Genomic DNA, 17,529 nt, shown 5'->3' on the forward strand with positions numbered 1-17,529 from the left:
AGGGTGAAAAATGGGAGGCTGGCTCGGAGAGAATTAGAATAGTCGAGTCTGGAGGTAACGAAAGGCACAGATGAGGGATTCATCAGCAGATCGGCATGTACAGGGACAGAGACAGAGACAGGCAATGTTATGGAGTTGGAAGTGAACTTTCTTTGTGATGGATAGGTTTGAGGTTGGAGGCTCAGCTCAATGTCCAATTAGGCACAAAGATCTTGAACAGACTGGTTCAGCCAAAGACTGTACCCAGGGAACATAGGAACAGGATTAGCCATTTAGCCCCTCAAGCCTGTTTCACCATTCAACAAGATCATGGCTGATCTACAACATAACTTCTTATACTTACCTTTGCCCATATCCTTTAATATCTTTGGTTAACAAAAATTTTCAATCTGAGGTTGGTAGATTAACAATTGATCTAGCATCAGTTGCCATTTGCGGAAGAGAGGTCCAAACTTCTACCACCCTTTGTGTGTACTAGTCATAGCCATAGAAATACAGCACTGAAATAGGCCCTTGGGCCCACCGAGTCGGCTGTGGTGTTTTCCAATTTCAGTCCTGAAAGGTCTGGCTCAAATTATTAGACTATGTCTTCTAGTCCTAGACTCCCCCAACCAGCACATAGTTTAGAGTCCTTTTGACTGCTTCCCCCCCACCCAACCACTATTTATCATTCCTGTTAGGAACCTGGTTCCAGCCTGGTTCAGATGGAGCTTCTCCCAACGGTACAGTTCCGTCCTGTCCCAAATCTGGTGCCAATGTCTCATGAAACAGAACATCTCTTTTCCCACACCACTCCTTCAGTCACATTCATCTCCCTCATCTGCTTATCTCTACACCAGTTTGCACATGGCTTGGATAATAATTCAGAGATTATAACCCTTCAGGTCCTGTTCTCCTAGTTCTGGTACTCTCCAAACAAAATCTTGTGTCTACTGTTCCCTGTGCTGTTGGTCCCAGCATGGATTAGAACAATTGGGTTCACTCCCTCCCCACAATGTTCTCTTTAAGCCAGTTCAAGATATTCCTCACCCTGATGCTAGGTAGGCAGCCTACTACATGAGACTCTTGAACCTATTTTCAAAAGGATGCTAGTTGTCCAAAATAGTAAAATATTTTACAGCCACATCAATAAAAAAAGGAAGGCTGGGATAGACAGGATATTACCACAGGTAACAATAGAGAGATGGCAGAAATATTATTTCACTTCAGTATTTACCAGGGAGATAGAACAGGTAGACATAACATTGAATGATGAGATGAGTAATGAGACAAGTGTATTTAAAATTTAAAAAATAATGTATTTAATAAACTAATCAAACTCAAAGAGGATATTTTAAAAGAATCTAGGGAAGAGATAGCAGAGGGATTACTACATATATTTAATAAACTGTTTAGAAAAAGGTTTAGTGCTAGAGGACTAGCTGATAGCGAACACAATTCCTATATTTAAAAAGGGGAGACAGAACATGCCCAGGGTATTAAATATAATATTATTATTGCTTAACATCGGTGGTAGGAAAATTAATGGGATTCCAACTAAAGGAGAGAATAGAAGAACATCTGGAAAGAAAATAATAATGAATAGTTAACATGGATTTCAAAAGGGAAAAATCTTGTTTGATCAACCTTATTGAATTTTTTGTAGAGGTAACAGAGAGTAGACAATGGTAATGTAGTAGTTGTAATTTATTGTATTTTCAAAAGGCCTTCAATAGGGTGCCTCATAATAGACTAATGAATAAGGTCAGAGAATGCAGAGTCAGAGGACAAGTAGCAGAATGGATTGCTTGCTGGCTTCAAGACAGAAAGTAGCGCTGGGAGTAAAGGGTAGTTATTCAGACTGGCAGAAGGTGGGATGTGGTGTTCCACAAGGATCAGTGCTGGGACCACTGCTGGTTCACAATTTACATTAATGGTTTGGACTTGGGACTCAAAAGCACAATTTCTAAATTGTGGTCGACATCAAACGGCCGGGTGGTGGGGCAGGGGGAGTGGAATAGTCACTGCTAGGAACTGCAACAAATTGCAGGAGGAAATTAATCATTAATTAAGAGTGGGCAAATAATTGACAAATGAAGTTCAACAGAGATAAATGTGAAGTAGTACATTTTGGTAGGAAGAATAGGGAAGTTATAAGTCTAGGTGGGGTAGAGGAACAAAGGAATCAAAGTTCAAATACACCAATCACTAAAAGTTGCACTATCGGTTAGAAAGGCCATAAAAATGCAAACCAAGCACTGGGCTTTATTTCTAGAGCGATAGAATTAAAAAGTAGGGAAGTTATGCGAAACCTGTATCGAACCTTTGTTAGACCACACAGAGTACTGTGTGCAGTCTGGTCACCATATTATAAAAAGGATAGAGAGGCACTGGAGATGGTGCAGAGAAAATTTACAAGGATGACACCAGAAATGCATGGATACACATGTCAGTAAAAGATGATGATTCAAACACCATAGCTAAGCGACGTGCACAGAACAAAAAAAGCATTAGATGAAGAAAGGGAGAAGAGAGAGTATGAGTATTATTCTCGTGGGAAATTTGCCAGGGATATTGATGACTATGTGCGTTAGTTACAGCATTAGTGGTCCATTGCTTTGTCAAATGTTCAAAGTGTAATTTGTCAATACAGTGCCTGCCTAAAAGACGTAGTAAGAGGAAATAAAGATTTCTACTTGCGAAAAAAAATGAACTGGAAGGGTTTCTTTTTTTTCTCTTGATAAAAGTTTGAGGGTGAGGTCCTAAGAGAGGTCTTTAAAATTATGAAAGATTTTGAAAGAATGGATACAGAGAGAGTGTTTCCACTTGTGGGGAAGAGCATAACTAGAGACCATCAATACAAGATAATCACCAAGAAATCCAATAGGGAATTCAGAAGGAACTTCTGTACCCAAAGAGTGGTGCAAATGTGGAATTGGCAGGGATTTGTTGAAGTGAATAGCATAGATGCATTTAAGGGGACGTTAGACAAACATATGAAGGAGAAGAGAATAGAGAGTTATGATGATTGATTTAGATGAGGAAAAATGGCAGGCAGCTCAAGTGAAGCATAAATACCTACATGGACCAGTTGGGCCGAAAGGCCTGTTTCTGTGCTATATATCCTATACAGTCCTTATTGAATCCTCATCAACATTACACTCCCCTGCACCCTAAAGGCCTGCTAGGGTATGCATTTGAAAGCCGACCCAGGCCCAACCTGACTACATCCAACCCGAACCCGACCCGTGCCCAAGTCCTTTGATTTTTTTCCCGCACCTGACCCGACCCGACCCGACCCAACTACCGGAATTAAGTTAGTTATATCAAAGAGGTTGTGCTCTAGCTTGTCCAAATGTTGTGATCCTCCGTTCCGGAAGCAGGCTATTCCTGCAGAATTGTTCAGATGGAAGCAGACGAGTGTGGAGTATGGATGCTCGTTTCTCGCCTTGATGTCCTGGCTGTTCGAATTTTGAAGCTTACTTCCCTTTCCCTCTTTGCGCAAAAGGCAGCACTGTGTCCGACCTGACCTGACCCAAGCCCAAATGCCGGACCCAGAAGAGAGACCCGACTCAACCTGAACCTAACATATGTCTTCGGGTCTGGTCGGGTTCGGGTCAGGTAGCCATACTCTGCTGCACCCCACCCCAACCAACCTTCCACATTTACGATGCCATGGCCTATATTCTGGCTATCCCTCTGATTAGTCTTTATTCTTATCTTCACAGGTAGCAAGTAAATTATACCTGTTGAATAGAATCAGTTTTTGCAGATACTTATTCTCTGTCTCATCTGGGTTCCACTTATTCTGCACACAGTAACCTTATTCTGAACCTCGGGTCACAGTAACCTTATTCTGAACGTGCACCTCTACAGTCTGAAGCAAACTGTTTGGATGCTGTTCCCCCTCTCTTATATGTCAGAGTGTCTCCAACTTGTACTTCAGCTCAATAACTCTGAGCCGGAGAGATTTAAGACAGAGACCTCTACTGCAGATGGTTTCACTTGGGACAGCCCATAAAGTCCCACATACTGCAGTCCAGATACAGAACCTACTCTGTCATATCTTAGTCTAGATTATTTATATCTACCTTTTAGTTTGTTGCAAGTTTTTTTCTTTTACTACACACAACTTACACTAAGCACTAAAACACTAAAAAATTTTACATACTTACTGTCTCAAGCTTACACAAACCACTACAAGTATTGGAAGGAAAAAGCAACATCATCTTTCCTGTCTGCACCAAATTCCAACTTTTACATTCTTTTTAGATAGCACTCCTTTTGCAGCCAATCTGACTGGGCTGGATTTTACATTGGGCGGACGGGAGCTGGCCACCGACATAAAAGTCAGTGGTGAACCCACTTCCGCCCGGCCTGGGAATCCGTCCCACATTTTACGGGTCCCTGGGCTTTAATTGTTTCGAGGCGGGACTTACAACCGCTTGAGGGAGGAAGTCCCGCCTCATTAAGCTGCTGGCCCCTCTTAGTCCCAGCAGCGCCACTGGGAGAGGTGGCCACTGCTGGGACTGCAGCCCAGCCGAGGACATGGAGCCAGGACTACAGGTAAGTTAGCGTTGCCTTGCCGTGGTGATCGGTGGCACCCCGACGAGGCAAGGGTGGTCGTGTGGGGGGAGGGGGGTGTCTCGGGTCCTGGGGATGGTTTGGGGAAGTGGGGGTGGCCCTCAATCAGGCACCTTGTGCCTGTTTGTCAGGGCCCACCCCCAGGGCGCTGAGAGGCCGCCAACTTTCACTGGGTGATCTTTCATGTCTCCCGGTCGCCTGCTTGCCACTGGTAAAATCCCCGTGGAGACGGGCAAAGACCCTTAAGTTTCTACCCCTCCCGGACCACGTAAAGTGGGGCAGAGGCGAGAGTGGGTCGGGAAGGCCTCCCGGAGCCTCTTGCTCAATTTTACACCACCTCCCCCCGCCACCATCCGGCTCACTGGGGTGGCGTAAAAGTCCGGCCACTATTTACTTCTAGAAACCTTTTGAGCCACACCCATGTTACAAGTGTTCACTCAGCTTCCTGCTGGTAATTAGCACCTATTTGAGCAATGGCATACAGCTGATTGACAGTTAACTGCCTCTGACTGGCACTTTCTGTTAACTAGCTTGCAGTTTCTTTTACAGTTTTTAACGTTCTAATTTAAAGTCAAAATGTTCAACTAAGTTTGAGATATCATCATCAGTACCTACCAGAGAAATCCCACTGTCACCAAATTCACAGCTTTTACACTGCACACCTTTTATGACCACTCATTAAGGAGGGGGATAGAATCTGTGGCTAGCGAACTGAATTTGTGTATACCAAAATTATTAGTGCCATTTATATTTGTTAAACCTCAAAACTTTGCCGGATAAAATGTGTCCTATGTTGGGTCGTTAAATAAAGAATATTTGGTGCAAATTATTTTGTTTTAATTTGCATGTATGTGGTGGTCATAACTCACAATTTCTCTGCTCATGGTTTGGTCAGTGTTGCTAATGGAAGTAAATATCCAAACATACATGGAACCATGTATAAACCCTCTGAATAAATTAATTACAGATTCCAGTCAATCCTTTTGATATGTTCCTTTTTTTTTCTCCTTTCAACATTGTTCATATTATGTCTTTAAGTCGACACTATAAGGTGTTTGTCAGTGAATGCATTATGCTTGTTGCAACACACATTCAGCTTTGAGTAGCATTTAAACTGCCAAATGAGTCATAAATTCTGACAGATTAAATTATTTCTGAATGGAAGGTGGCTGCCCCAAAGTTGGAGTGCTTATGGAAAAGCAGTTTGAGTACCTGAGATCATTTTATCAAAGAGTATCCTGTACTTTCTCTACTTTGTAGTGAACTTGAGATGGACTGTAATTTTGTAGATTGCTTTCATTGCAGCTTAAAGTCTTCAGGTGTTGTTCATCTTTCTTCAGAAATCGCTCTTTATTTGTGTATAAATCTACCATTGCCTCATAAAATGTATCTGCAACCATCAAAGAAATTTTTACTTACTAAAACAATCATTCCTCCATTGTGTGCAGTTGATTCATGTTTTATTTACTTTCATGTAAATTTTGTGCTGGTCACATCAAGAATTCCAGTGTCAGGTATAACATGGGTTGATACAGAGAAACAGCTTCCGGTTCTTAATCTCAACCCAGAAAGCACTTTTCTGCTTCCAAAACACAAGCCAAACTGTTGCTTTCCTCAGTGAAATTGAAAATTGGTGTCAGTTTTGGCCCTTACCTCATAGGAACTGGATTAAAAGTGTTCAGACTTATTTTGCGTACGAACCTTACTGCTGATTGAGATGGCTTTTGTTCTGTCAGTTTGAGCTGGGTTTTAACAGGTTCCGGAGGTGAAAGGCCATATAATTACCTACAGAAACCCAGTTCCTCATTCTATTAATTTATGTTTTAATACACTATATAGTAAATGGGCAGAACTCTTCCAGGTAAGTTCAATATGGAGAGTGCAAAGTAGTGAGCTACATTGTCAAATCAGTAAATTCTGACTATGAGGCATCAGGTTGAACATTATAGTGCTCTGGTCAAACCACATCTGCTGTGTTGCATTTGGTTCTAGCTAGCAAGACACAAGACATTTCAAAGCCCCTGAAGAAATGCAGAGAAACTCTGTGAGGCTTATTCCTAGTATAAGAGCATTGAGTTATGAGGACAACTTAGAAAAACTGAGGATTGTAAGCTTTCAAAGTGAATGAGAGGGAACCTTGTAGAAGTTTTAAAAATACTAAATAGAAGAGAAAAGGAAAATCTAGAGCACAATTTTAAGTTAAATCCAGACTGCAGGACAAGGGATAGGTTTCATTATAAACTGGTGACAGGCATGTTCTGGACTGCTGAAGCATTTTGCATGCCAAGAGTGATCAGTACCTGTGGTAAGGGACCATAGCTCTAAGGAAGGAAACAGTAAACAGCCTCTGTCAAATGTGAAGGGTGCATTCAACAAAAACTTCACTGAGGAGTTACTAAAGGCCTGCACCCTTTATATGACAGTACGTTTTTCTAGATGGCTATTCTTTACAAAGTATGGTAATCTGGCCTGGGTGCTATAAATGGAAGGAAAGTTGGTGCTTATGAACTGTGTTGGCCTTATTAAAATGAGACAAGAAAGAGCACTTTTTCCAAATGGGACATTGCCTTCAGAATTCCTGTTGGCCCAAGGGGCCTTGGCTTCATATCAAGTGAGGGAAATCTTCAATAATATACCTGTTTTCTTTTACTTTCTTAAAGGTTTCCTTGACTTTTGCCTAGAAGGGGCAATATTCCATGCCTGTCATTTGCAGTTGTATGTCAGTGTAGACTGCAGTCCCACAAACATTTGTATGATTTTTCTGTAGAAATAATGGAGATGGCTAACAGTGTTCACCATTATTAAAGTGTAAATTTGACAGCAAATTCCAGAAACTACACATGCTCAGTCAAATGTGGAAATCAGGAAGTTGCCATGCTCCTCCAGAAGCTGCATTATATCAGTACCTCCAAGAGACTTGGCATTGATATACATGAAGTTGCTGTACATACATGATAAATACCCATTAAACCTGCCAGAAAAAGTTAGGCCTTGTTCATTCCAGTGTAATTACATTTTTAAACAGTGTGATAATCTTAATAACTGCCAAACAACCTCTCTGGCACTGAAAATTAACTTTTACAAGTTTAGAGTTTCATTGCTTCAGATTTTAATTATTGGAGATTTAACTTTTTTTACTTTTGCTTTCTGTCTCTTTTATTTATATGATCCCATCTTTCTTTCCCTCTCTGTATTTCACTTTCTGTACTTAACCAACACTTCCTGTTTCAGTTTCTACTCTGTTTGTTAACAATTCTTCAATCTGATTGGTTAACGAAATGCACAGTTACTTGGCCAGTTTACACAGGTCCCAGATCCCCTGTAGATGGCACACGCTAATTTGGCTCTTTAATCACAGTACGCTACAGTACAAAATCTCCTTAAGAGTCTGTGGGCAAGTGCAATGAATGGCTGGCGGCATTCGTTTGCTGCTGAGAGCAAAGTCCTGTCCAGTGTCTCTGAGTTGTAATTTCCCTTTTTTTTTGATGAATGGCATTTGGCTCTGTGGTAGGGCTGAAGGAAAGAACAATGGTAGTGTGGCTGGTGAAAGCAGAAAAGGATATCTTCCAAATGGGGAAAAAATACGTCAGATATAATCAGCAACAATTGTAACAATAAATAGAAAAATATCAAAGTACCAATTTTGGCAGAGGAGTGTGACGGATGTCAAGAACAGGCAAGAACTGTAGATGGCCGTTGGGAGTGGTTTTAGGACTTTTTTGTCTTTTGCAGTGAGGAAGTCATGTGGTTCTGGTACAAGTAACTTCAAAGGGTACACATCTTGAGATGCATTTTCTCAAATCAGTAACAGAAGGGCTATTGTTTGAGCATGTATGTTGCCAAGGATTTGGTTAAAGGTACATCGCATCTACAATGCATGCTTGACTGTTTGCTACTTTCTGGCTGATAATGCCTCAAATGCAACAGCTCTCCAATTACCAACTTTTGGTTTCTGAGCTACTAATTTGTTGGCCCCAAAGCAGTTTAAGAAACTGAAAGTCTGCTGTGGTACCTGTCTATAGATACCGAGGATGAGCAGGTTTTTTCTGAAAGAGAAAATTTGAAGTTTGCGCAGTTCAGTCATATTACGTTTCAGGTCACTTCAGATGTACACTTTGCAGTTTTCTTACAGTAGGAATTCCTGGTGGGTTGTACTATAAATGAATGCTTAAAATCAGGAATCAATGAGGGAAGCAGAACTGCCTTTTTACTAGCCAGAAAAAAAAACCCTAATGAATTTCTATAGCAGCAGGCCTGTAATGTGTACTTCAGCTTTTGATTTACAAATAACAAACAAGTGAAGGCTGCTAAGTTAAAATACAAAAACACTCTTTATAGTCTTCACTGTTACACCGCTGGACACATATTTCTATTTCCTGATTGCAATACTGATGTACCTCCTGTGTTTTCACTTGATTAACCCATACCCAATGAATAAACTGAAGTGTTTACCTCACAGAAGAAGCATTTTGTAGGTTAATGGCATGCATAAAATATTTACTGTTTTGTTACGTAACCATCTCAGCTCCTTTCATGTTGAATATGCTGTTCTGGAATCCATTTATACTTTGAACAGTGCAGCTGAAGTTATATGATTCAGCACGTAGCACTGATCTTTTCACATTGTTAAGACTACTGTGGTGCAGCTAGCAGTATGAGTGGTTTTAACCATTCAACAGTTTGAAGGAGGTTTCACTCAAGTAGACAAATTAACCACATGTACAGATCAATGAACAAGAAAAGTATTTTGCTGTTTAGTGTAATCACATGACTCGTGTATGCTCATTGTGGAATCAGGGTTGTAATCGTAAGTTTTGATACTTGTTAAAAAAAGAAGTATAAGGCACCTTGTTTTCACTTCTGCAATAATGCAACATGCAGATATAACTTGTTCCTGCTCCACTGAATTTAGTGACAGTCCTTTGCAAAGGTCTTCATTCTTTGGAGAATTTGAAACAAATGGTATGTTTTATGTTTATGTTTGTCCTAGTCACAATTAGATAGATTTAACTTTTTTATTTCGCTTTTAGTTAAGTGTTGCATGGGCTAATGCAAGGAATACTGACTGAGGATAGAGCATTCTGCAATCTTGTAAATTTTTATAAATCTTGCCTTATAAAATCTTGTAAAAATCTTGTTTTTGTACTATTACTTGAAAGGAAAAATATCTATTTTTTCAAGCCTGGTAAAGTATTAAATGAGTTTTTTTTTTATAAATTTGTGATTGGTGCAATAAATGGTACTGATTAAACTGAGGGAGAAGAAAACTTAAGTGGAGATTAAATTATGTCTGCTACTAATTCAAATTAATTTTTACACTGAAATGTGAAGTATCCAGTAATTCCAACACAGCAGAGTGAGAATTTAGTGAAAACAAAACAAAATCAGAAAATTTGAGTTAAGCACCATTGAATTAAGAGGAGTTAACTATATTTTGGATTATAAATATAAATTCAATCTAGCTTTGTAATATACTGTATGAACATCTGAAACTGACAAAAATCTGGTGTAGGAACCAATCAACTTGGTACAGTTCTGCACAGCTGATAAACGTGAATATTCTTGAGATAAGACTCACGAGAAAGCATTATTTAGTGTCTCGTAAAGGTTAACGTCTCACTGAAGTATTATTAATGACCCTATCATCATGAAAAAGGCCAGAGACAGAAACAAGATAAACAGACGGTTGACCATGTGTAACGATATCAAAGACGCACAGGCATAAGAAAAAGATAAATGAATATTCTCCCCCTCCCTAGGAAGGTTAATTTGTTTTGTTTTCTAGGACACAGATGGGAATTAAGAAGAGAAATTCAATGTTGTAAAAAGATCTGGAAGCTTCATGGGAAGAAGTCAGTTTAAAAGATAGTTAGTATCAAAAGAGTCTAGAGCCTAGGTTATGGTTATACATAGAAACAGGACCAGGCCATTCAGCCCCTTCAACTTATTCAGTTAGATCATGGCTGATCTATACCTCAGCGCCGTGACTGCCTTTTCTCCGTATCCCTTGATATCCTTATCTGACAAAAATGTATCGATCTCCGTCTTGAAAATTTTAATTCATTTATATCCCATACTCCCATGGCAGCTGAGAAATTTAAATTCAATTAATGAAATGAAAGCTGGATTTTTTTTTAAAAAGGTACTATCAATAATGGTGGGCATGAAACCACAGGATTGTCGAGAAAAAACCATCTGGTTCACTAACGTCCTTAGGGAAGGAAATCTGCTGTCCTTACCCAGTCTGGCCTATATGTGACTGCAGACCCACAGCAATGTGGTTGACTCTTTTAACTGCCCTCTGAAATGGCCCAGAAAGCCACTCGGTTGCATTCAAGAAGGTGTCTCACCACCACCACCACCTGAGGATAATTAGGGATGGGAAACAAATGCTGGTCTTACCAGCAATGCCCATATCCCATGAATTTTTTTTTTTTAAAACACAGCCTTTTGGGGACGAGGGTTCCAGATTTTTGCTACCGTTTTTTATGAAAAAAATGCTTCCTGATTTCACTTCATAACTGGGTTGGCTTGAAATTGAAGATATGCCCTCTTGTTTTAGATTTCCCCGCCAGAAGAAATAGTTTGGTTGCATCTCCCTATCAGATTCCTTTATCAATTTAAACACCTTGTTTAGATCACCTCTCAATTTCCTAAATTCAAGGGAATGCAAGCCACGGTTATGCAACCAGCTGTCTTAACTCAAGCTTTTAAGCCCTGGTATCATTCTGGTGAATTTGTGCTGTTCCCACTCCAAGACCAGTAAATCTTTCCTGAGAAGTGGTACCCAAAACTAAATACAGTACTCCTGATGGCGCTTAACCAACTGTATAAGTAAAGCATAATTTATAAGGGCCAACATTCCCCCTATTACTCTGTCCCTGATGATAGACACCTTGTATTTCTGAAACCTGTACAAAACAATTATATGATTTTTGTTGTTACGACCAGGTGAGAAAGGTGTCTAGGGGTCCCTCTCAGCCTTCACCTGGTCTTACCATAACAGGGTTTAATTTTAAACACAGCATGTGTTTAGCTCCCCCTTGGTGAATCCTTGTTCACCACTTTCCAATTATAAGGCAAAGAAACCAGCACAAACAGGTTTTCTTAGGTTTAAAAAACAGAAATGTGTGAACCATACAAAATAAGGAACCTCATGTAAAACCCAGGTTAGGTACATTTACTTATGAGAGTAACAACAAACCTCTTATAGACACTTTTTAGATGCAGCTAAGTTCCACTTGCATATTATATTTAACCTCACAGTGGAAACTTTCCTCAAAGTTTCCTGACAGTGACTCAGTAAGTGCACCAGATGGCTTGGCATTGACCCATACAGGCCAGGAATCTTGCAGGTTTGATGCTTTGCCAATACAGAGTTAGCCGATTTCAACCAGGGCAGCAATGAGGATGTTGACTGTTGACCTCAGTATCCATAGACTGGGATGGGATGAGAGACACAAAGAGCAATTAATCAGGGTTCCTGCACCTAACCCCTGTCCAATAATCACACTGGAGAGTGCACATCTGTGGAAACTGAAGACAGGGATTAATTTAGCAGTGTTCTTCCCCTCCCCTCCCTCAATCCCCAGTAAATAGTATGCTTGTGCTCTCTGTCCAGATCCCCACATGAAGAGAAGCTGCTGCTACATCTGGAACTGTGTTCCATTATGGATCTCCACTTTTAGGATACGAAAATTGGAGAAGGAATCCATGGTCCAGCAAATGCATTGTGAGCCTCTGTACTCCCTAGGGTCCTACCATCCATTGTATATTCCATTGCCTTGTTAGACCTCCCAAAGTGCATCACCTCACACCTCAGGATTAAACTCCATTTGCCACTGCTCCGCCCATCTTACCAGCCCATCTATATTATCCTGTAGTCTTAGGCTTTCCTCCTCACTATTTACAACACATGGCGGGCGGGCAGCGATAAAGGCGGGGCTAAAGTGTGGCGAGTCGAAGAGACTTAGCAATTGGCAGGAAAAAAGACAGAGGCGCAAGGGGAGAGCCAACTGTGTAACAGCCCCGACAAACAAATTTTTCTGCAGCACCTGTGGAAGAGCCTGTCACTCTAGAATTGGCCTTTATAGCCACTCCAGGCGCTGCTCCACACACCACTGACCACCTCCAGGCACTTACCCATTGTCTCTCGAGATAAGGAGGCCAAAGAAGAAGAAGAGAAGATTTACAACACAACCAATTTTCGTGTCATCTGCAAACTTACTGATCATACCTCCTATATTCATGTCTAAATCATTAATGTACACTGCAAACAGTAAGGGTCCCAGCACCGATCCCTGCGGAACCCCACTGGTCACAGGCCTCCATTCACAAAAACAACCCACTACCATCACCCTCTACCTCCTTCCACTAAGCCAATTTTGGATCCAATTTGCCAAATCACCCTGGATCCCATGGGCTTTTTCTTTCTTAACCCATCTCCCATGCGGGATCTTATCAAAAGCCTTACTGAAGTACATGTGGACAACATCAACTGCTTTACCCCGATCTACACTTCTCGTCACCTCCTCGAAAAATTCAATCAAATTTGTTAGACACGATCTCCCCCTGACAAGGCCATGCTGACTATCCCTGATTAATTCCTGCCTCTCCAAGTGGAGATTAATCCTGTCTCTCAGAATTTTTTCCAATAATTTCCCTACCATTGATGTTAGACTCACCGGCCTCTAATTACCTGGTTTATCCCTGCTACCCTTCTTGAATAATGGTACCACATTTGCTGTCCTCCAATCTTCTGGTACCTCTCCTGTGGCCAGAGAGGATCTGAAAATTTGTGTCAGAGCCCCCGCTATCTCCTCCCTTGCCTCACATAGCAGCCTGGGATACATCTCATTTGGGCCTGGGGATTTATCCACTTTTAAGCCCACTAATACAGTTAAAACTTCCTCCTTTTCAATGCTAATTTGATCGTATATCACAATCACCCTCCCTGATCACTACACCTACATCGTCCCTCCCGATAGTGAACACAGATGAAAAGTAATTGTTCAAAACCTCACCTATGTCCTCCGGCTGTTTTCAGCACTCTGAATCTGCCATACGCCTCCTTTTTTTTTCTTATCCAATCCTCTATATCCCTTGACATCCAGGGTTCCCTTGACCTGTTGGTTCTACTCTTCACCTTTACAGGAACATCCATTTTGATGTATGTGTTTCTAATAAGTTTGGTTGTACTATTTTAGGAAAGATTTTGCCAGTTGTGTTGCATGCTGTAGGTAAAAAGGATGGGGAGACTAACTATTATTTCTTGGGTCACTCGTAGAGTGAGTACCTGCTCAAGTAGCACAATTTGTTTTATCTTTCTTCTTCAGTTTTCTTCCCTCCTCTCTCCTTAGTGCATTAACATGTAGTTGAGGGATGGTTCCACAGGCATTTGTCGTCCTCTGATGTCTTGCCAAAATGGCCTTTACACCTGGGTGGTCCTGACAGTGTGTCAGCCAATGCTTTGACTGAAAGGAACCATTGAACCTAATCCTGACCTCCTCTGCAGTCCATTTGTGCATTTGCAGTGGAAGTTATTGAATAGTGATCAGAAGCAGGAGTCTCGTCTTGGAGTCCATAGTACCACAGTCCTTGCTGAGATCAGCACCAAACAAGGGATTAGTCAGTCCTAGGGCCTTGCTGTTCAGTATAGCTCAGCTATTTACTGGATAAGCTCACTGACAGAATTTTTAATAACAACCTCTCAACCATGAATTAAAATTAGCTCCCATCAGATGTTCAGTACACTGTAACCCTCAGATAGTCTTTCTGGCCTTGCTATATAATGTTTTCCTAATGGAATAACAAAACTACTTGCAATAATTTTGTCTGACCTTGATGAGAAATACAGACAAGAGGCAGCCTTGTCACAGTGGGAGGTTCTCGCTCCACAAATGCCAATGCCAGCTTGGATCATCGCCAACTTAAAGCTCAATGGCACAATATGATGGCCCAGAAAATGATCCTGCTAAGTTGAAACAGTGCTGTAACATTTTGAACTTTAAAAAGAAAGTATTCTTGATCTAATTAAAATGCCACAACTTTTGGTGGGATGTGGAAATGTTCTTTTGCAACACTCTTGAATTGCAATTTCTTTACTTGGTAAATATTTTTATTATATTCCATTCACAAAAATGCTGTACACTTTTTGGGCTGCATTTTACATGTCACAGAGCCACCGTAATATTCAGTGCGGCCGCTTATTTAAATAGCCAGGGCGCACCGCCCACCCTGATGACGTGGAGGGGATGTGCTGTCCATCCCCGACAATGGCGTCAGGAACCATTGTGCAGGTGCCGACACCATTTTTAAAGGGTTTCGAGCTATTCCATTTAATTTAAATATTTAAAGAAATAGTCATTTTAAATTGATTCAAAAAATTAAATAAATGTTTCTAGCCCCTCTCCCACCGCCCCCCCAATAGTCATACAATTCATTCCTTGCCCTCTTCCCCCCCTCACAAAATACTTACCTTGTGCACCTGACCTTCCCCCCCTCCCCACCTACTACAGTTCATAGACTGTGAACTTTACCTCTTCCCACCATCCCCTATACCAATTGGATGAGTTTGACCCTGCTCGCCACCCCCCCCCCCACCACACTGAAACACTTACATCCTCCCCCTTCCCACCAGTGTACCACATTGGATCCCTGGATGGAATTCTGAAGGTGCGGGAGTGCTGGCCACTGGCAGCAATATCCCTCCGGGATGGATGACGGGAGCAGGTAAGTTCCTCCTCTGCAACCTTTTGACCAAGGCAATCACACCTTCCTCCTCCAATGCCTGTCTTTCATTGTCCTGCCCTCCTCACTTAGTTCCATTCTTGCCTATCCAATAGTTGCTTACATTTGGAGTCCCAAAGATCTTCCTTGCCCCCACCACCATCCTCCCCACCTCCACAATCTTCATGATCTACATGCTGACTCTTAATAACATTATCTGAAGATATGGAGTGGGTTCCACATGTACGCTAAAGCACTCAACTCTGTCTCTCCACCACCTATCTTGAACATTCCTCTGCACTCATTGCGAGCTACAAATATCTAAAGTTAAATATGGGAAAACTGAAGAGATTAAGCAGGCTTCACCCCACGGGCTTCAGGACCACACTGTCTACTCAAGTGGTGGTCAGAAGCCCGCACAGTGTGGGGAAGAATCATTCATCTGTGATTTTCTCTGAATTGGCCAATTAGTGGCTAGTGGGCAGGCTTGCCATCAAACTAAGGATGGCGAGCAGGCTCTCGATGCTGGAGGGCCAATAGGGTGCCTGCAGCTGCAGCGAAAGGCAGGCAGGTAGGGAGGGCCTTTAAGCCTGCCTGAAGGGCTGGCTGCCTCCCCAACCCATCCCACCCCCACCCCTGGCCTGCTGTCAGGAGGCTGCCTCCAGGCAGTTAGGCTGTTCCCCAAGGCCTCTGGGGACCTGGAGTCTGACTGAAAAATTCCATTCAGCCTCCGACAATAGGCTTTAACAGGTCTTTAATTTATGAATTGCTTACCTGCCATGTGTGGGTGGGTAGCCCTGCAGCCCCGCCTCTGGAAAAATGGCCATGGGGCCGGATGGTGCAGGAAAACCAGCACACGGCTGGCAGCGCGAAATTCTTTGCTTACCTGCCTCTTTACCCACCCCAGTTGGGGCCTAAAAGTTCTGTTTATTGTCTTCAACCCCCATCAAAAATCTTGCATCCTTGCCACCAATTTCATCTACCTCCATGGCCATTATCTCGGTTAAACCCAGACTGTTTGTAACCTCTGTATTCTATTTGTTGAGCTGAGCTTCCCATCTTTGTAACATCACCGTCTCCGCCCATCCATGCATTTTTCACCTCCAGACTCTGCTTCCTGTATTCTATTCTGCACCGCCCAATATCTGCTATCCTATCCCTGTGCTCGCTGCCATACATTGATCCCTGGTCCCCAAAACCTCGAATTTAAAATTCTCATCTCCGTGTTTAAATCTCTCATGACCTCAACCCTCCCCTTATTTGCAACCTCTCCAGACCTACAACACTCTAATTACTCCACGCTCCTCCAACTCTGACCACGTGGGCTTCCTGAAATCCTTCTGTTCCACCATTGATAGCCATGCCATCGTCCATCTAGACCTCACACTCAGTTTATTTGATGGGCAGTGCCTGGCACATCTGTGATGACAGTTTGCTAATTTGATATTTTAAAACTTTATTGTAACATTCTTGTAGTGAGTGTACCGAGTATAACAATTTTTTGATCCAACTGATAGAAGGTACCTGGAGTAAGGTGTAAGGTTCTCTCTTTACGGTGACTGGGGGTGGTGTGGTAGGATATGATACACATTCACTCACCCTTCTCATGAACCACAGGCTATCCAATTTGTTTTAAACAATGAACTTTTGAAGGAAGATTCTTGGGCACATTTCGGGTAAGTTCTAGGGGATGGAAAATTGGGAGATTCAATTGAAATATCTGAGGAGTCAAATTGTGTTGATTTTGCATTTGGTGAAAGCATTGATGTATTTGATACCACTTATTATTCAAACACTGTTCTTTGTGCAAAAAATGAAGATTCACTAAATTTGAGAGAAAAGGTTTTAGAAAAGCTGTTAGGTGAATTTAGAAGAATACATCAGTGTCAACTCTATAGTCGAAAAAGATGATAACAGTGTATTCCGAGGCCTGTTTTTACACATGGACAGCTTTATGTAGCTTTTTCCAGAGTGGGAAGTTTTGACTCTGTTATAAATCTTTGGTGAAAGAATAACTAGAGATCCTCTGTTTTAACGAAGTCTTCTTTGGCCTCCTTATCTTGAGAGACAATGGATAAGCGCCTGGAGGTGGACAGTGGTGTGTGGAGCAGCACCTGGAGTGGCTATAAAGGCCAATTCTATAGGGACAGGCTCTTCCACAGGTGCTGCAGAAAAATTTGTTTGTCGGGGCTGTTACACAGTTGGCTCTCCCCTTGCGCTTCTGTCTTTTTTCCTGCC

General features: G+C 41.8%; 1 protein-coding gene across 3 annotated transcripts in view; it reads left to right on the forward strand.

Moving 5' to 3' along the window:
- The window catches only part of tpcn1 (two pore segment channel 1), a 149,656-nt gene that overhangs the window by 29,040 nt on the left and 103,087 nt on the right, over nucleotides 1–17,529 (forward strand). Inside the window, exon 1 of one of the 3 annotated variants that reach the window (XM_068055117.1) lies at nucleotides 9,446–9,525. The exons of the other annotated variants lie outside the window; for them this stretch is intronic. The gene's annotated coding sequence lies outside the window, so the exon portion shown is untranslated. Of the gene's footprint in view, nucleotides 1–9,445; nucleotides 9,526–17,529 lie in introns of those variants that run through there. 3 annotated transcript variants of the gene reach the window in all.

The sequence above is a fragment of the Heterodontus francisci genome, chromosome 23 (assembly GCF_036365525.1).
Source record: "Heterodontus francisci isolate sHetFra1 chromosome 23, sHetFra1.hap1, whole genome shotgun sequence".
In the NCBI taxonomy this organism is placed as follows: domain Eukaryota; kingdom Metazoa; phylum Chordata; class Chondrichthyes; order Heterodontiformes; family Heterodontidae; genus Heterodontus; species Heterodontus francisci.